We start from the raw sequence: 21,163 nt of genomic DNA on the forward strand, positions 1-21,163 counted from the left end.
CTCTCTGCACCAGGCAATGCAAAGGGGACATCTCCCTGAAATAGACTCATCACATTAACCACTATCTGTCCTTTTTTATTTTTATTTATTTATGCGATTTTATATAGCGCGAACTTTACCCGAAGGTGTCAGAGCGCTTTACATAAGAACCAGTTGAGAAACATAAGGACTTTAGATTACATGCGTTAAATAAAGGATACAAACAGAAAAAAATTGCAAATGTACAAGATGTAAAGTCACATAAGGAGGAGATACAAATGGATATACTCTAAGAGTCACATAGGAATGGTAGATAGTACAAAGGTCTACTGCATATTCTAGTGATTAGAGTTATCTCTATATACATAGGGAAGGGATATGACTGGATATACTCTAAGAGTCACATAGGAATGGTAGGTAGTACCAAGGTCAACCGCATATGAAATGAAATGAAATGAAATGAAAACGGGATTTGTAAAGCGCATGGCTGCCCGGGGGCGTCCCAGCGCTGGGATTGTACTAACAACTGAGGAGGGAAACGGAAAAAGAAACAGAACAGTGAGAAAAGGATGGGTGTGCACAATTATTGTGGGAAAAGGTGAGTTTTGAGTAACTTGCGGAATTTATTATGATTAAGTTCAGCACGTAGATGGATTGGGAGGGTGTTCCAAGATATTGCAGCTGCAACTGAGAAACGGCGTCCTCCAGTTCGGGCCTTCTTAATTCTGTGAACCGTGGCCAAGTTGCCATGGGAGGAACGCAGAGACCTATTGGGTTTGTATGGGAAGAGCATGATTTTGAGCAACGAGGGACCCTGGTCTTGTAGAGCCTTGTGTGTTATGCACAAGGCCTTAAACTTGACCCTTTCACGGATCGGCAGCCAGTGAAGTGCCCTCAAGGCTGGTTTGGCTGATGTTCTACGGGGGGTACCTGTCAGGAGCCTTGCGGCTGCATTTTGAGTTCTCTGCAGGATGTTCATAGTTGCTTCAGGGGCTGACAGAAAGAGGGCATTGCCATAATCTAGCCGCGATAGTATCAAACCTTGTATGAGAAGTTTTTGAGAAGGTGCTGGGAGCAGAGAGAGGATTTGCCTGGCCGAACGGAGTAGGCCTACGCAAGTACCCGCAGTTTTTTTGGCCTGGGTTATCAATGAAAGGTCCCGCTCCAGCCAAAAACCCAGGCTTTTAAGCTCAGTCTTGGGTTGCGGAAGGGTACCCAGGCAGGATGGCCACATAGCGCTAGGGAGAGGAGATGTTTGATGTCCCAGTAGCATAAGCTCGGTTTTAGAGCCGTTCAGTTTCAGTCTTGAGTCACACATCCACTGGAAAATCCCTTAGAGACAGTCGTGAATGTTTTTGAGTTGGACACTTTCTAGCGAGAATGAGACCACCATTTGGGTGTCATCAGCGTATGTGATGGTTTTTATCCCAAAGGGGGTAACCACTTCCTCCAGGGGGGCCATGTAGGTGTTAAATAGTGTAGGGCTCAATGAAGAGCCCTGAGGGACCCCACACTGGAGGGGGACAAAATCAGATCGCTCGTTACCTTCGCAGACCTGAAAGGTTCTGTCTCTAAGGAAGGAGGCGAGCCAACAAAGCGCCATATTTCTTACTCCTGAGTTAGACAGTCGCTGGATCAGGATCTCATGGTCAACCGTATCAAATGCAGCGCTTAGATCCAGGAGGATCAGTAACACTGATCCCCCTGAATCCAAGATGCATCTGGATTCCTCCACCACTTGTAAAAGGGCGGTCTCGGTCCCCTGACCAGGGCGGAACCCAGTTTGGGAAGGGCGAAGAAGGTTGTTGGCTTCAAGGAAAGCTGATAGCTGCTGATTAACAACCTTCTCTGTGATCTTGCTTATCCCTGGCAAGAGGGAAATTGGCCGAAGGTTGGAGAGGTCTTGTGGGTCAAGGCCTGGTTTTTTCTGGAGGGCTTTGACCACCGCATGCTTCCAGCTACAAGGGACCACTCCTTGACTAAGAGAAGCATTAATAAGGTTAGTGGCCAGGTGCGAGATGGTAGGTCCCACTTGTTTAAGGATATGAATGGGGGCTGGATCATTTGGAGAGCCACTTTTCATACATGAGAGGGTTTTCTGAAATTCTTCAATAGTCAATTGATTGAAACTGTCAAGGATAGGACCAACCGGTGGGAATGAAGAGGTTTCTGCGGGGTTTTTGTCAGATTTGGGGGGGAGGGTTTGTAGAATGGTTGTAATTTTATTCTGGAAAAAAGTTGCTATTTGATTGCATCTGGCAACTGAAGGTACCTGAGTGGGGGGGGGATTGGGAACTTTTAATAGGTCTTTAAATATTTTGTAGGTTTCACGGGATGAGTTTGAGGCGGATTTAATTTTTTCCTCGTAAAAGGAGGACTGTGCTGATTTCCTAGCTAGTTTATAAACTTTCATTGATTTTTTATATTCTTCTTTGATAAGTGGGTCCCAGTTTTTTCTCCATTTGCGTTCCTGCACTTTGCAAATTTTTCGTAGGTTCCTAAGTTCTTGGGAATACCAGGGGGATTTAAAGGAAGGACCTTTTTTCCTAAGATTTTTCTTGGGAACGACTTGATCTAAAGTGGAGGTGAGCCAGCTGTTAAAATTTTTGTCTGCTTTTTCTGGGTCAGGGTCTGCGGAGGGGGCAGCGAGAATTAATTTTTGCGTCCAGTTTTCAAACGATAATTTGGACCAGCTTCTTTCCTGTTGACTGGAGGTTGGGATCTGGAGGGTGTCCAGAGTGGTTTGCCAAATAAAAGGGATAAGAAAATGGTCAGACCAAGGGAGGGGGAGTGGGAAAGAAACTTCTATATTATGAAGATTAGTAAAGAGGGGATCTAAGAGGTGTCCTTTGGTGTGAGTTGCTCCGGAATTTTTAAGTAGGACGTCAAATGCTTTTAATTCTGAAATTATGTCTCCGGCAGCTTTATCTTTATTATCATCAAAATGAAGATTTAAGTCACCTAAAAGGAGAAAGCTGGAGGTCGATATGCCGGTGGAGATTGTGGCCTCCAGTAGTGAGCTGACAAAGTTTCCTAAGCTGGCGGGAGGACGGTAGATAAGAAATCCCGAAAGGGATTTATTGGGGTTTATTTGGAGTGAAAAGTAGATACTTTCACAGTCCTCGATTCCTCCCTCTTGTATCCTGCAAGTGAGAGTATTTTTATAAACAATCGCTAACCCGCCTCCTTTTCCTTTTGTTCTGTTTTGATACAGTGTAAGGTAGCCTGTAGGTAGCATGTTGACAATGTCGGCTTCGGAGTGGGGAGTCAGCCATGTTTCCGTAAGGAAAAGGACATCGAGTGTCATATCCTGGATAAGCTGATTAATTTCTAAAGCGTGTTTAGGTGCAGATCTACAGTTCAATAACGCTAGATTAACCGGCTTAGATATGTGGCGATTGGGTTTCGCTCTAATTACCTCTGAGAGTGGCGATGTAGGGATAAGGGTTGATGCGGTTGAACGGTATTGAAGGAGGTGATCCCTTGAATATTCAAGTCGCTGGTCTCCTAAAATGGGCATTGTGAGTGGCCCTGTGCCCGGCCTAGCCCGGACGGGCCCAGACGGGCTTGCCTCTGGCGCGCCTCCGGCGCGCCATCGGCGCGCCCGCTGCGCCCGCCCGCTGCGCCCGCCCGCTGCGCGGACGAGAAGAGGACTTCATTTTATGGCAGATGGGCCTCAATCGGCCAGCGACTAGAGCGCTGTCCAGGCCCCTATCCAAGATGGTGGCCGTGGATTGAGTGCCTCGAGATAGAGTTGCCAAGGCAGACCGGGAGCCCTAAAAGGCTTTAAGTCGTGCAATTAGTCTGCACGAGGAAGCGGCTCACTCCGGATGCAATTACTCATGATTAGAGTTATACTCCAAGAGTCACATAGGAATGGTACAGAGCACAATGGTCTACTGCATATACTAGTGATTAGAGTTATCTCTATATACATAGGGAAGGGATACACATGGATATACTCTAAGAGTCACAAAGGAATGGTGGAGAGCACAGCGGTCTACTGCATATACTAGTGATTAGAGTTATCTCTATATACATAGGGAAGGGATATGAATGGATATACTCTAAGAGTCACCTAGGAATGGTAGATGGTATAAAGGTCTACTGTCTAAACTCGGGATTAGAGTTATCCCTATATACATAAATATACAAACATAGTAGATTTCCTCAGGCAGAGTTCCATTAAGTGGGGTAGGAGGGGGGAAGTAGTCACAACACAAAGGGAGGGCGGGAGGGATTCGAGGGAATGGAGAAAAGGCAAAACAGAGAGGGGAAGAAACATTTGAGGATCCTCAAGGGGGAAAAGAGGGAAAAGGGTAAAAAGACGAGGGAATGGACAAGATGACGGGTCGGGAACCAGGGAAAAAACTGCCGAGAACAGCCGCAAAATGGCCAAATGGTTCTCCAAGTCTTATAGGAGTGCCCTGTCCGGCCTGATGCCTGCTTGTAAGGGTGCTTGTAAAGGTTCAGCAACCAGCCGCTGGCAAAGTCACAAATTAAAATTTAGGGTGATCCGCAACCAGACAGTTCGGGGGCAGTCGCTATCTTGCTCACCGGTGTTTGCAACCAAATATTCCAATTTTAGGGTCAGCTACACAATTGATATTATGCCCATGCACCTCCAACCAAAATCCGGCGCTGGAACACGCTCTCTATTCCGGAGTGTGGTGCTGCAAAAATCCGTTCTGTAGCCTGGAGAGCAGGGTGGACACAGAGCTTCAGTTCCAGGCGCATTTGAGGGCAATTTTGGCCGCCATGTTAAAGTCAGGCATTTAAGGATGTAAAGCGCCGCAGACTCTACCGCCTCCAGGGACCCCAAGCGCGCTTCGCGGGGCTCACCTCTTGGATCCTCAAGGTTCAGGAGTGTCAGTAGCAGCGATGTTTCTCAGAGGGGTTGGGCTGTCTCATCATGGGCAGGCTCCGGCCGCCATCTTGTCCCTCGCTGGATTGTTGAGGTCAGGCAATGAGGATGCACAGCACCGCAGACTCCACTGCCTCCAGAAACCCCGAGCACATTTTGTGGGGCTCACCGCTGCGTTCCGCAAGGTGCCGGTGTGTTCATAGCGTCTGTGGAGGCCACGCTGTTCAGAGGGGTCGAGCCGTCTCTCGTCGAAGGTGGACTCCGGCCACCATCTTAGCCCTCGCTGGATTTTCTTCCCGGACAAGTCGCAACAGAGTAAGGCCAGTGCAGACGCTCCCGAGAGAGCAAAATACATTCCACCGGAGCCTCACAACATCCGACGCTGATAGGTTCTTTTACCGACGATTCTGCCTCGAGGGGGCCGCCGAAAATTGCCCAGATAAAGCGCGTGGACCGGGAGCCGAGATGACTCCCGCCTCCCGGCCACGCCTCCCGGCTCCTTCTCCAGTATCGGTTCTACCTGGGCGCTAACGCCTAATCTATATCCTCTTCCCCTTCACTTGAACTATCCGCAGGGCGTTGGAGCGCTGTCACGAATGCCTCCCAAGCTCTAGCCACTTCTAGGGATTTATCTAATCGCCTGGCCTGCTGTAGTCGGAGTGTGCCCTCAGCTCGTGCCCAACGCAAGAGATTCGCCTTCCATCTTGAATAACTAGGGCCTACGTTCGATTTCCAATGCATGGTAAGTTCCCTCTTGGCGAAAATCAAACCCAGGTCATAGAATTTGCTAGTAACTTTTGTTCGGGGGGTATGTGGGAACCAGAGTAATAAACAGGTTCCCATGTCCGCCTCTATCTGCCGGTCCGTGACAGCATTCAAACAAACCACCACTTCCTTCCAATAATCCGTCAATCCCGGACATGACCAAAATATATGGGAGAAATCAGCTCCATCAGCCTTAGATCTCGGGCAATGCGACATAGCGCCATCAAAATATTGCGAAATCGTAAGAGGCGTCAAGTACACCCGATGTAGCATAAAAAACGGAACTAACTGAAATCTAGCGTTCCGAGTACCCTTCCAGGCGCGTCGAATCAACTGGGGACACGTCGTCTCAGGGATGGGTTTTCCGATATCCACTTCCCATTTACCTCGCAAACCATCCAAGGACAGCAACGTTTCCGTCGACAGCCTCTTGTGGAGGCAGGAAACGGCCTTGAAAGTACCAGCCGCCATAACCACGTATTGGCAACTCAGAGAGGTCAGCGGTTCAGAGAGCCCCATATTCCATTGTTTCTGAATACCAGCTACCAAAGCGGCATGCAGCAAATAATCTCCTCTCGGGAGTCCATAGGTGTTCTGCAACTCTTGGAAAGTCAGCAGGACCCCATCCCCGTATAGATCTCCAATCATATGCAGCCCGAGATCTTCCCGAACAGCCAATGCTGCCCAACTACCTCCGTGCGGAAGAGCCATACACATCCCAAAGGAATCTCTGGAGCATACGAGTGAGTGGTACGCCATCTTTTGTGACTCCGATTCCAGCAGAGACGAAGAGTACGTTCCTCAAGGGTGAGTTGATCTAATTCAATCTTCTGGCACAGTATTATAAAAGAGATTACATGTCTGGGAATTAGTCTGCCCTGCGGCCCCTCCGGTCCCCTGAACTCCCGAGCCACCGCTTGAGTAAGCCATTGCAATTGCGCCGCCAGATAGTACCACGCAAAATCAGGGACTGCTAGCCCTCCATCCGCCCTGGGACGCATCAGGGTGGTCAAAGCAACTCGTCGCCTGCCCGATCCCCAAATGAACCCCGTAGTCAAGGACCGAAGTTTACGAAAGATCGACGCTGGTATCCATACAACTCCCTTCCAAAGACTTATGGGCAATGCAGAGAGCCTTAAAGTTAATTCTGCCAGTGGAGGGAGCATAACGCGGGCCTTGCTGAACAACGATTGGGGGTCCCCGTCAGCGGTCTCTCTGCACAATTTTGTACAGCCTGCAGTTTCACGACCACTGTGTTAGGGGCCCCTAGGTAAAGGGCATTGCCATAATCTATCCTTGAAAGAATTAATGCCTGGATCAACATTTTTTTTGCTTGACAATGTAGGAGGGGAGGACTTTGCGGGTCATTCTAAACATGCCATAACATGAGGCAGCAGTCTTCCTGGCCTGTGCTTTAAAAGTAACGTCTTGGTCTAGCCAAATTCCAAAACTTTTTATCTCTATTTTTGAGGCTGGCACTGGGCCATACTAGCCGGCCTCATAGTGCTTGCTTTAAAGCTTAGAGGGTTGCTGAGAATCATAAGCTCGTTTTTTTCGCCATTAAGTTTTAGGTGAGACAAACTCATCCACTTGGTAACTTCTTCGAGGCAGAAGTGGAGATCATTGGATGACTGGTCGGAATGGTTCAATGCTACAACCAGCTGCTGTCATCGACATATGTTACTATATGAATCCCGAAGGGGGATACAATATCCGTCAATTGAGCCATATAGACATTAAAAAGAGTGTGACTCAAGGATGAACCCTGAGGAACTCCGCACTGTATGGGAATAGGATTAGAGATGGTATCGCCTTCAAAAACCTGGGAGAATCTTTCCTCTAGGAAAGATTGTAGCCATAGTAGGGCTGTGCCAGTCACTCCTACACTCCTGAGGCGGTGAACCAAGATACGGTGGTTCACCATGTTGAAGGCCGCGCTCAAGTCATGGAGGATTATGGCTGATGGCCCTCCTGAATCAACAATCTTTCTAGATTCTTCCACCAGTGCTAGTGAGGCGATTTCAGTACCTAGGCGTGGAGGCAAGCCCGTTTGGGAGGGGTGGAGCAGATCATTGGATTCTAGGAACGAGGAGAGCGTGTGGTTAACATATTTCTCCTATATTGTTATGAATTGTAATTACTAGCACTCCTCTTAAATTTTTGCTTAAATGAAAGTCCTCTTGTGTTGTTATTCTATCTGAAACGTGCTCCTAGATTTCAAAGGGCTGCCTGTCCCTGGGTTATCTTAACTTGAGAATGTAGGTTCATGACATTCCGTCAGTACCATATCTAGTGCACAGTTGGGGTGAATATATCACTCTACTAATTTAGCTCAATCTTCACACTTAACAGTGTTAAGTGTGAAGATTGAACTAAATTAGTAGAGTGATATATTCACCCCAACTGTGCACTAGATATGGTACTGACAGAATGTCATGAACCTACATTCTCAAGTTAACATATTTCTCCGCCATCTTGCTGATACCAGGGAGGAGGGAAATGGGGCGATAGTTACCCAAGTCGGCTGGGTCCAGATTGTTTTTTTTAGCAACGCTTTTACCATTGCCCTTTTCCACTCAGGGGGGACCGAACCCATAGACAGTGAGGCATTGATCAGGCAAGTGGCAATGGGGGCAATTGTTGGTGCGACCAGTTTCAGGATGTTTGGAGGTGCAGGGTCTAGTGGCGACCCACTATTTACTGATGACAAGATGGCTAGGAATGATTCCTGTGTCATTGTGGTGCAGGTCTCCAATTGATGTTCAGTTGTATGCCCACCCGCATTCGTATACTCGATTGGAATGTCACTGTCTTTTTGGGGAAAATGCTTGAGGATGTTTTGTACTTTAGTAGCAAAGTATTCCGCATGTTCATTGCAGCGGAGACATGATTGTCCGGTGCAGCCGGAGAGCCAAGGACTTTGAGTAGCTTTTTAGCAATGAGGAAGGTTTCTCTAGAGGAATTAGCGGCTAACGCGACCTTTTCCTCATAATCGGTGGCTTGGGCTTTTTGTATTTCTGCCTTATACCTTCCAATGGCCTTCCTATAGTCCAATTTCTTCTCAGTGAGAAATATTTCCTCCAGACCCTTTCCAATTTTTTACATTGCTGTTTTAAGATAAGTATTTTGGGGTAAAACCAGCCAGACTTGTTAGATCCAGCTTTCTTCTGAATTGATATTTTAGGGAGCACCAGATTGAGTGATCCCTCGATCCAGTTGCAAAAGCTTTTGTTGGCTGCAACTGGATTAAAATCAGGATTCAGTCTAGTCTTTTCGAGTTTTTGAGTCCACCTCTCCAGGCAGAGTTTGGACCAAGGTCGAATTCGGGTTCATGTTGGTTGAGTATGTGATGCAGTGCTTGATGGCGACCAGAAAAAGGGGATAAAAAAATGGTCCGACCGTGGCAGGGGGATGGGCTCTTTCCCCTTTAGGTCTCCCAGATTAGAAAAAAAAGGGAGGTGCCCTTTAACATGGGTTGCTTTTGTGACCTTCTGAAGCAGTTGCTAGGCTGTGAGGTCTTGAGCTAGTTCAGTTGCAGTGAGCGCTGAGGGGTCATCAAAATGCTAATTAAAATCACCTAGGAGAGTGAAATTAGCAGGGACGCTGGCAAGATTGATAACTGTTTCTGGCATAGATTTGCAAAATTGGCCCGTTGCCCCAGGTGGGCGATAGATAAGAATACCTGAGAGTGAGAGGGTGGGGGTAAATTCTATTGAGAAGTGGGAATTCTCACAGTCTAATAACGGGCTTCCTAACAGGCGACAAGTCACATGGTGTTTATAAATAATAGCAATGCTACCGCCCTTGCCTGTCGCTCTGTCCACCCTCTGAATTACATATTCTGGGAGAAGTGTTTGGACAATATCTGGCTCTGAGCTGGAATTGAGCCAGGTTTCTGTGAAGAACAGGGCTTCCGAGACTGAGTCTTTTAAGAACGTAGAGATTTCCGCCGTATGTTTGGGCAAAGATCTACAATTAAGTAGGAATAATTTATATAATTTCTGGGGAGGGGGGTGGTGTGGAGACAGCGAGTGCAGATAGTTCAAACCGACAGTGAAGACACCTGTCCTGAAGTGTCTCGATTGTTGATCAAGATCGAGTGTGCACATTTTGGCCCTGGGATTCTATTTAACTGTTTGACCTGCGAGCTAGTGTAACAGTAGTAACCTGGGGGAGGGGAGGCAGGGGTTCTGGCCCCTGGGCCCGTTCAGGCGCGGAAGGGCACAGACGGGCTTGCCTTTCGTGAGTCTTCAGCATGCCAGTGGTGCGCCCGCTGTGCTCATCCCCTGCACAGTCCCGCCATCTGGCGCTTTTGTGGCATCAGTCTTGCTAGAGCGCTGACTCGGCGCCTAAGTGCGTGTGCAAGTAAAAAGGGATGGCCCACTACCCTCAAGCTTTTAACACAGCTCTCCCTGTGAACATCAGGAAACAATTTTTAAAACTAGTAGCAGCAGTATTTTAAAACCAGTAGCAGCAGTAATTATATTAAAAACTGAAAACAACAAAACAGTTATAACGTAAGGCTTCCGCGAGGGTTCAATGCTTCTAGTTACCGCTGCGCAGTCGCGCCATCTGGTGCTTTTATGGTATCAGTCGTGCGTCGGGTTCCAGCTGCTAGAGCGCTGACCCGGCGCCTAAGTGCGTGTGCTGGTAAAAAGGGATGCCCCACTACCCTCGAGCTTTTAACACCTCTCTCCCCATGAACGTCAGGAAACAATTTTTAATACTAGTAGCAGCAATATTTTAAAACCAGTAGCTGCAGTAATTATATTAAAAACTGAAAACAACAAAACAGATATAACGATCACACTTTCGCGAGGGTTCAATGCTTCTAGTTACCGCTGCGCTGTCGCGGTTTTGGCGCTTTTATGGCGTCAGTTGAGTGTCGGGTTCCAGCTGCTAGAGCGCTGACCCGGCGCCTAAGTGCGTGTGCTGGTAAAAAGGGAAGCCCCACTACCTTCGAGCTTTTAACACAGCTCTCCCCGTGAACGTCAGGAAACAATTTTAAAACTAGTAGCAGCAGTATTTTAACCTCTTCAGTGCTGCGCGAATTTCGCTGCAGTGCGGAAGGGTCATAAATCACATTGACTCATGACGGAAATGTTCCGTCATCAGCACCCGAGCACCGACGCTGATGACGGAACCGTTCCGTCATGAGCATGGAAGGGGTTAAAACCAGTAGCAGCAGTAATTATATTAAAAACTGAAAACAGCAAAACAGATATAACGATCAAGCTTCCACGAGGGTTCAATGCTTCTAGTTACCGCCACAGGCAGTGATAAATTGACAAGATACCTGTTTTTGCTTTCAGTGACAGGCACACCACATTTAAAGAATTGCATACTTTCATCAGTGATGCTATAGATTTTAGTATAATAATTCCTTCTGGTAGTGTCTGCATTCAGTGACAGGCACACTCGTAACAAGGAGGTGCAGCGCAAGGCACTCTGTACCGTGATTGATCACTCTGCAGTAGTTATGGAAGTTAGAGCCATTAATCCACCTCCAGTTTTCATTTCTCAACCTGGGGTTCCATCACTTGAATCGGAGGATTGGATAGATATTTTTGATAATTATCTCAAAGCATTAGCTGGTCTAGAATTTGGTGCTGGCAGAAAAAAAGCAATACTGTTGAATGTATCAGGAAAGGAAGGTCAGCATGTGTTTAAGTATTTACCTAAAGCAGTTAAGCAGGCAGGACGCCCCATTGAAGATGTGTATGTTGAAGCACGTAAGAGGTTCGAAACTAGGTTTGCAAAGAGTGCAAATGTGGTGATGAGAAGGCACTAATTCTACGCTCAACTCCAACGTGTTAGTGAATCAGTAGTTGAGTTCATTACATGTTTAAGGGAGTTATCACTCAAGCGTAAATTCGGAGCGATGGCTGATGAGATGATCAGAGACCAGCTCATTGTGCAGTGTAGAAGCAGGAAGATGCAAGAGAGGATGTGGGCAGCTAAAGATCCATCATTGAAGGAGGCTATTGAAATAGCAAAGGTAGTCTGAATATTGTGTGAAGGAAATGGAACGGAGAGAAGTCAGGGATGCTGGAGCAATGACAATTGTGGAGAGTGACATGGCAGCAATGTCCAAACTGTCAGCAAAGTCGAGTGGTAGAAAGATGAGTGAAATTAAAGGGGCCAGCAAGAACAGTAGCAGATGTGGTAGCATTTACCATTCTTCTGAAGCTAGAAATTGCCATGCAATAGGGAAGGAGTGTCGGAAGTGCAGACGTTAGGAGTACATCGATAGAATGTGTAGGAGTAAAGACATTTTAAAGGGAAAGTAGCAATTGTGAGAAAGGATGAAGATGATTTCTGTGACTCTGGGTTGTGTGACAGAGTACTGTGTGGTCATGAGGATTAGGGCATGGATGTTGGTTCGGCCTGATGCAATAGGCCTAATGCGGAGTTTACCATCAAAAATAGAGAAGTAGAATTGATAGTGAATTCTGTCTCATGCTACACAATAATTCCCAAGAGGATGTTCCTCAAAGAATGGTGTTTCTTACCGAAATATATCAATCCTGGCTACCAGGGTGAACAGATCGCCTTTATTGGTTATATGGAAACTGACATTTTGTTCAAAAACAGATGTGCTAAGGGGAAAGTGTATGTGGTTTTATCAGGACCATCCATACACGCTGGTATCACCATTATGATTTGCATAAAATCATAAATCCATGCGCACCTAATCAAATTATGGTGGTGAAGATACAACTTTGCAAGATTTATTGCATAGTGCAAACAAAGTGTTTAGGAAAGACATGGGGGAATTAAAAGGCTATGTGCATGAGCTCAAATTAAAGCCTAATGCTTCTGGTGCAGCACAAGGTCAGAAAAGTGCCCATTAGGGTAAGAGAGGAAGTCAAAGAATTGTTGAAGGAAATGCTGGAGAGTGGGGTGATCGAGCCTGTTGAAGCTTCAAGTGGGGTATCTCCAGTCGTTATCACTAAAACAAGAAGATGGGAAACCAAGGTTTTGCGTTGACTTGCGAGGTTTGAATCAGAACAATATCACGGACAACTTCAAGCTTCCTAACATCAATAAGTTAATACTTTTGCTTAAAGGGGGAAAACAAATTCCAATCTGGACCTTAAACATGCATATCACCAGATACATCTTCAGCAAAAGTCAAAATCCTTGACGGCGTTCATCACCACGGAAGGCACTTTCCCATTTACTAGGATGCCGTTCAGGTTATCTCCGGTGACAAGTGTCTTCCAGAGGATGATGAATGTAATTTTTAAGGGGTTGGACAATGTCATCTTCTTCCAAGACGATATTCTAGTGTTTGTGATACTGTCAATAGTCATAATGTTGCCCTGAAGTTGGCCTTGAATCATCTTGCAGAGACTGGGATGACATTAAAGCGTGAAAAATGTGAATTCATTTTTAGTGGAAGATATTGAATATCTTGGGCATACCCTATCCGCCAATGGTATGAGGCCTAAAAGCGACTTTGTATCAGGTCTGCACCATCGCCTAGGGATAAAAAAAAAATTACTCTCATTCCTAGGGTTGATAGAGCACTACTCAAAGTTTGTCAAAGATTTTGAAAGCAAAACAGAATGTTTAAAAGTTTTGATGAGAAAAGGGGTGAAATGTGAGTGGGGTGCCTCACAACAATGTTGTTTTCAAAGAATCAAAGAGGAAGTTTGCAATAGCCAAAATTTGGTTACATTTGATACAAGGTTCAAGACGAAAGTCACAATTGATGCCAGTGCGACAGGAATGGGAGCTATTCTATCTCCAATGCATGGTATGGTTGAGATAACGGTTGCATTTGCATCACACACCTTAACTGATACTGAGCGTCATTATGCAGTTATAGAGAGGGAAGTGCTAGCTGCAGCATGGGGCTTAGAATACTTTTGTACTGATGTGTGGGGCAGTCATGTTATTTTGCGTCTTGCAAACAGACCACAAGCCAATTTTGAAGGTTTTGCTTCCTGATGGTACAGGCAAAGGGTCAGCTAGGTTGGCGAGGCTGACCTCAAGTTTACAAGAGTACAACTATGCAAGTATGAGTATATTCCTGAGTGGATGAATGTCCAAGCTGACTGTCTCTCGTGGTTGTCACTTGATTGGAAAACTGTGGATGAGGAAGCAGTTGTGTGTAAAGAAAGTGAAGGAGCTGTGGTGAGTATTGAGGGCGTTATCAATTGTTGTGGTTGAGTAGTAAGTGAATTGGAGTGGATAGAAGCCATGAAAACACATGAGGTACTAGAGGTGATATTCATGATTAAGAATGGAAATAGAGGGGAAAGTACACTTTCTTTTCATTTACGACCTTTTAGCAAGGTTTTGGATGAGCTTTCTATGAATGAGGGTACCACAGTTATGGGAGGTGACAGGTTGGTTCCCCCTTTGGGAGTGCGCAAAAGGTTGTTTGATTTAGCCCTTTTTTTAAGCAAAGTTTTATTGATTTTTTTGTTTTCTTCACAGCATACATGGACGTAGAATTGCATATCTGTGCATTGAACAGCTTGTGACAATTTATACAGCATACCACAGCAGTGCCCATATCTCGCATTACAAAAGCTCGCTTTCTGATATTCCAGGCATTGCTCTTATGTCTCGGTCTCTCTGAAACTGAACCATTGCCAAGTCAAATTGAGAACATTATAGCATTATGTTATCTTGTCCATCATATTACAAAACTCTTGCATATAGTTATATTGCTGTCTGGCCAGAAATGGAATACTTAAAACCCCACAACTATGCTTCACCCTCCTCCCACCCTCTGATCCTGCTTATATACAAAGTGCCTCTCTCCAGGGTCGGTCGCCGGCACTGACACAAACATGTTACGCAGCACGCTCAACACACTTCTCCTGATACCCAAGGCCATGCTGTGAGAAGTTGGCCTGGTATATGATGTTCACTTTTCTAGTGAGCACCTTGCACCAGTCCAAACGACCCTTATGGTGATTGGTTGTAAGTCAATCTTATAGACCAGCTATCCTAGGGGTAGCATGGACAAAAGCAGTCTTAGGCTAAACTCAAGAGGGCATGTGAAGCCAGCTGTTTTACCATATGCACAGAGACGTTTTAACACAGGGGCAAAGTGGGCTCTGGCCCAGGGCCCCAGCCTTTGAGGGGGCCCCCTGACAGAGTCAGCTCCATTCTCCAGACTTTTGCCCTAATGACCTTGAATATTGCTTTAACAGATACTGTTTCCCTTTAATTAATTTTGTTATGTACCTGATGTGTGAGAGTCTAGTACAGCCATTTTGCAGAGAAATGTTGTGTTTTTTTCATGCAATATACATAAAAAAAATGTCTTTTAGATCAAAACAAGGCCTAACATAAGAAATGGGAGGGAGTCACAGAGATTATTTCCAGTAATATTGGTGAGCTGCTGCTGTGTTCCAATATTGAAAACACACATAACTATCCATGAATATTAGATGTAAACACATTTAGGGCCTTATTTATGAGAAGTGATGCATCGCTGTGTGAAAACAGGAATGCGTCACTTCTTAGTGTGCTCTCGTTGCGGCATGTTGGATGCATCATATTTACTGCATGACACATCATGTCTCAAGGAGTTACAGATACGTCAGTATTTCTGACATATCTGTAGGCGCAAAAGTGGTGCATTGCTGGTGTTTGAAAATAGACGCAACTCCAGCAGTGTGTCATTTCACATGGGGCTTGCCTGCATCAGTCGTACACCTGCTCTGAGGCAGGTGTAAGATATTTATGCAATGGCGTTCTAGAAGTGGCGCAATGAGTTCTCATAGATTTCAATGTGCCACTTCTATGAGGCTTTTTGCTGGGAACACCCACCCTGCATACATTATACCAGGCGCAGGTATAATGTGGTGCAGGGGTTTACAAAGTGAGGCATCTGCCTAGATGCGTCACTTTGTAAAATAGGGCGCAAAATTACACATTTTGTACGCTGCCGGTGCTTCACTGAAAAGCGACATAAAAGTGAAGGAAGGCCTCATAAATAAGGTCCGTAGAATTTGAACCCGTGTTCCTTTTGCACTGTCAGGGACCTAATGAAATGAAATAGTGTATTTAATAAAGCGAGCAGCTACTCAGACTAGAGTGTCCTGGTGCGCAACAGCGGGAGGAAAACGTGCGTAAAAGACCCATCAGTTATTAAAAAGACAGGTTTACATGGTCTTCCTGAAAAAGAGTAGGTCTGTGGTTAGTCTCAGAGACTCAGGGAGGCTGTCCCAAAATTTTGCGTCTTAGAAACCCAAGGGATCTGCCTCCAGTACGGGCACGGCATATTTTAGGCACGATGGCCAGGTTGGCATTGGAAGATCTTAGGGGTCTAGATGTTTTGTAGCGGTTAACCTGCTTATTTAGGTAGCCAGGTCCTAAGCCGGTTAAAGCTTTAAAGATGATGGTCATCGCTTTGAAGTCGATCCGTTCTTTTATGTGGAGCCAGTTTAGAGACTAGAGAATTGGGGTCATACAAATCTGGGTTTAGGTCTCGGGATGGCTCTGGCGGCTGCATTTTGTACCACTTGTAGGCGCTGGATAAGGGATTTGGGAAGATCGAGGTACAAGCTATTGACATAGTCAAGCTTTGATTTCACCAGCGCCTGCACCACAATCTTTCTGCTCTCAAGTGGTAACATTGGTAGGAATTTTTTTAGCATCCGGAGTATGCCAAAGCAAGCGCCAGTTAGATTTTGGATTTGAAAGCGTATGGAGAGTGTCTTGTGTATGACTATTCCTAAGTTTTTGACTTTCTCCTTTTCAGCGGGCGGGGGAGGTAGATCTTTTGGCCACCAGAGCTCCAGTCAGGCGTTTCTGGATTACCAAAGAAAACAACTTCAGTTTTGTCAGGATTGCACTTCAGCTGATTGATCTTAAGCCTGTTAAAAACCTTTGTGAGGCAAGAAATAATCATTGCCCAGTCAAAGTTCGTTCCTTTTAGACACGTAAAAATCAGCTGAGTGTCATCAGCATAGGAAACAATTTTGGCACCCTCTTTCTCTACCAGAAATTCAAGGGGGGATAGATATATATTATAAAGGGTAGGACTAAGAATGGAGCCCTGAGGGACGCCTACATTCATTGCCGGAAACGGGGATAAGAAAGGGGGGAGCCAGATGTCCTGAGATCTATTTGCCAAGAAGGAAGACATTCATGTTAAGATGGTCTCCCCCAGGCCGATGTTAGCAAGTCTCTCCAGGAGCCTCTCATGTGGGACCATATCGAAGGCCGCTGACAGATCGAGCAGTATCAGAACAGACTTGCCTCCCTGGTCCAGCTTACCCCTGAGAAATTCAGTCACTTCCAGCAGAGCGGCTCCGTACTGTAGTTAGCCCTAACACTGGATTGGGACTCATGAAGGAGCTTCCCATCTTCAATGTGTTTTTGGAGGGCCTTGTTTACATGCTTCTCGAATACTTTGGAGAGGGCCGGAAGAAGGGAGATTGCCCTTTAGTTGGCAGGGTCCGTCGGTTTGGCGTTAGAATTTTTATCAGTTGAAGAATCTTAGCATTCGTCCATAATTTCGACATGTTACCTGAGGAGAGGGAAGCATTAAAGAGCTGGTTTACCATGGGGTTTGTGGTGGGAGCTAATACGTTCAGGATATTTGCTGGACATGGGTCGGTAGGAGAGCCATACTTAATACTTTCGAGAAGGGTCAGTGACTCTTTAAGCTGAAACTCAGGGAAAGCTAGTAAAGATGCAGGATCCAAGAGGTGAAATATGCTATTAGAACCAAGGTAGAAGGTCAGTTGTTCCTCTGAGATGTTAGTGAAGGCTTGTTGGATCACAGAGATCTTTTTGTGGAAGAATTGAGCGATTTGCTTAGACCATTCTTCATTGCACGGCCCGTCCTTTGTTCCTGGCTTTCGGGCGGTAAAGGATTTAACTATACTAAAGATTTCCTTACGCTTATTTTGGGCATTTTCTCTCTTGGTTTGAAAGAAGTTTTTCTTGGCTGCCCTCACAAGAATGTAATGAGCTTTTAAGTTGTCTTTAGACACCTTCCTGTCCTCAGGTAGATAGGATTTACACCATTTCCGTTCCGTTTTTTCTATAATTTCTTTTGCTAGATCTGAGGCAATCATTAAACCATGGAGCTGGTGGGGCCAAACTCTTTGAGGAGCGGGAAACAACCGGTAGCACTGCATCAATGTTGGTTCGGAGCCATGAATCTATTGAGAGGGTCCTTGAGTTGGAGCAGCCAGGCAGCTCTGGTGAGGAACGACCAAGGGTGTCTGCTAACATCAGGATGGATATTTTATGGAATGTCCTGTAATTAGGGAACCTCTGCCCTGAGTTAGCCAGAGGGGCTGTAGCAGAGTTGGAAATGATGAATTTTAAAAGGAGGTGATCAGACCAGATAATGGGAAGAGGTAGGCTTACTGATATGTCAAAGTTGTGAAAGATTTGGTCTAGGGTATGGCCCTTCTCATGGGTGGCAGAAGAAATAGATGGAAACATGTTGCAGGTCTGCAGCGTCTCCAACTATGAAATTGTTTTAGGGTCTTTTCCATTGTCCATATGTATATTGAAATCTCCCAGAATAAGGCAGTTGTTGTATTTGAAGGCCAGGGAGGTGGCGGATGTATTAAGCATAGTAATAAAATTTCCAATTGCATTGGGAGGTCTGTAAATCAGAAAAATAGCAATGCTATGTTGGGGGGTTAAGGTACAGCGGAAGCCTAAGGACTCTGCACCCTCGATGGTTTCCATCGGGGTGGGAGAGCAGTCTAGTTTTTTACTGTAAATTATGGCGACACCACCCCCCTTCCCACTCGCTCAGTCCCTCCTAAGGATTTTATACCTGTAGGGATGGCTGAGGTGATAGTAGGGTTGAAGGCTTCAGACAACCAGGTCTCAGTGAGAAATAAAAAATCAGGTTGTTCATCTAAAAGTAGGCCATAAATGTGTGATTCATGCTTTTGCATAGAGGAACAATTTAAAAGGTGGCCTTTAAGTCCTCTGTTTTCTTATTGTTTTTACACTTATTATTGCGTGGGAGGATATTGGGTGCGAGATTCCTGGGTTGGGGGAGAGACCAGTTGTACTTATTGCATCGAAAGTCTACCTCCAAGCTCGGATCAGCCACTGTACACTAACATAATGGAAGCCGCCTAAGGCTAGGCAGTTTCCCCTATTGTAATATAGTGGATGAAACTCACCGGAGGGACAGCATGGCTGGCGCCGGACGCCTCCGGGCTTACCTTTAGCGCGCCAGCAGTGCCCCGCTGCACGCGTCCGTTTGCATCGGTAATATATAGGCTAATGCCTATGATGCAAACTGGATCACTAAAGCAGTTGAGGAAGCGGAAACTGTGGGAAACAGGGACTCAAAGTAGATCATAAATTCAAAGATTGTTCTGAACAGGGGCCCCCAAAATATGTTTGGCCCAGGGCCCCCAAATTCCTTAAGATGTCCCTGCATATGCAATCCTTTTAATACCAAATGAAAGGACACCACACAAGTTATATATTATAAAATATATGTATTTATTACTCGAATAATCCTCTGTACTCTTTATGAGGGCAGAAGCACAAGCGTTATACAAAGAACTTCATATAACATACAAAAGTTGCACAAATATGGATAGGCCCTGGTGGCCCCTAAAACCATATACTAAAATAGTGGTATAAGAACCACGTCACAAACAAAGGTAAGGCCTAGGGCCTTGAGAATCGCTGGGGCTACACTTGACTAACAGAAGTTAGGACGTGGGAGGCCCACAGAATGCGGGTGCAGTGTCTAAATGCACACAGGTGCACCAATAGAAGTCAATGGTGCGTAAAAGTTAGAAAGTTGCAGATTTGGAAGTCTTCCGACTGGACTAGAACGTAACCACTTAAAACTAGGACACTAGGGATGTAAATCTCTACAGGAGCACCGTGATACTCGCGTTACCTCACCCACAGGAAGCGGGTGCATAGGTGTCAAAGTGTGGATCCAAGGGTTGATCGAAGATGTAGAGTACCTGAAAGCAGAGGGGACAGAGTCTGGGTCACTAGCCAGTGACCAGGAAGGAACCAGGAAGGAACCAGGCGATATCGGGCGCAATCAGGTGGTTGTCGTGAAGCTTGTCTCCGCTGCCACGTGGACCAGGAGGTATCGACGATGACCAGGAGCTGGGCACGGACTGTCCCACGAAGGCTCTCACTGTCGGCGGTGTCGGCTTCCAGATTGGAGTCAACAGGCCTTGGCAAATGCAACCCAAGCAGGAATCAAAGATGGCTTCTAGATCAGACCAGCAAGGTCTGATGGGCTGCTACTTTTCAGGGGAGCAAGGGCAGGGCCGGACTGGGAACTGAAAGCAGCCCTGGCAAATTTCTGCAGACCAGCCCCCGTGTGGCGCGTAGCGAGCGAGCGCAGTGAGCGAGCCCGACCGCTACTAGGGGGGTTTGGGGGGGTTCTCCCCCCGAGAATATTTTGGAAAACGACAGACCAAAATGGTGAATTTTACAGCACTTTTTTCATTATATATTGACTTGTATCAACTTTCAAAGCACAGTAAATAGTAGATGATGACCTTATAGAGCACCCAGTCATATGTACCCATAGACATTCTTTCAGAGGAGAGCACCAAAAATAGACACAAGTAGTGAATCAGAGAGAACAAAGTAAAAGTGAGACCAGCCCCCCACATGGTATGTAGTGAGCAAGCGCAGTGAGCAACCACTACTAGGGGGAGTTTAGGGGGTTGAACTTGTCCCCCCCAAGAAAATTTGAGAGACAGAAAGGCCAAAACAAAGCATTTTCCATTACATATTAGATTATATTACCTTTTAAAGCATAGTAAAATGTCACTCATGTTGTCACACATGAGCACACAGGCCACTGACTGATGCCAGAATACTGTGGAAATGTCACACATAAGCACCTAGGCACTGACCCAGGCCTGGTCACACCACCAGGCCAGTAAGCATGCAAACGTCACACATAAGCACCCAGGTCAGTAAGCATGGCACACATGAGCCACCAGCTCCAGGTCACTGAGGCCAGAAACTATGGAAATAGCACACATAATTAAGCACCCAGGCCAGAAAGCATGGAAACGTCACACATAATTACCCAGGCTGATAGAAGGCATGGAAATGTCTCAAATGGCACCCTGGCCAGAAAGCATGAACAATTAACACAAAGGCCCTGGCCTTTACATGACACATCTTTAAATAGCCTACTTGTAATTGTAATTGTAATTGTAACGATATTTATTAAGCGCGGTTGCTGCCCGTAGGCGTCCAAGCGCTGGGTTGAGGCAAGGAAGCACGGGAGGCTAAGGTACTTCGGATTTAGCAAACAGCAGTGTCTTTAGATTTTTCCGAAAGGAGAGGAGGTCTGGGTTGGATCGGAGTGAGATGGGGAGCGCATTCCAGAGCCTGGCGGTGTTCAAAGAGAACAGCCTACCCCCAGATCTGGCTCGCTTCACTCTGGGGACAGTGGCGAGGAACGCCTCCATCGACCGTAGGTTCCTGCTAGGGTGGTAGGGGGTAACCAGGTCGGTGTTGATGGCTGGACCTGTTTTCCAGAAGGCGCGGTGCGCCAGGCATAGCGCCTTGAAGGCCACTCTCTGCCTCACTGGAAGCCAGTGAAGG

Source organism: Lissotriton helveticus, chromosome 3_1 (genome assembly GCF_964261635.1).
Source record: "Lissotriton helveticus chromosome 3_1, aLisHel1.1, whole genome shotgun sequence".
Lineage (NCBI taxonomy): Eukaryota > Metazoa > Chordata > Amphibia > Caudata > Salamandridae > Lissotriton > Lissotriton helveticus.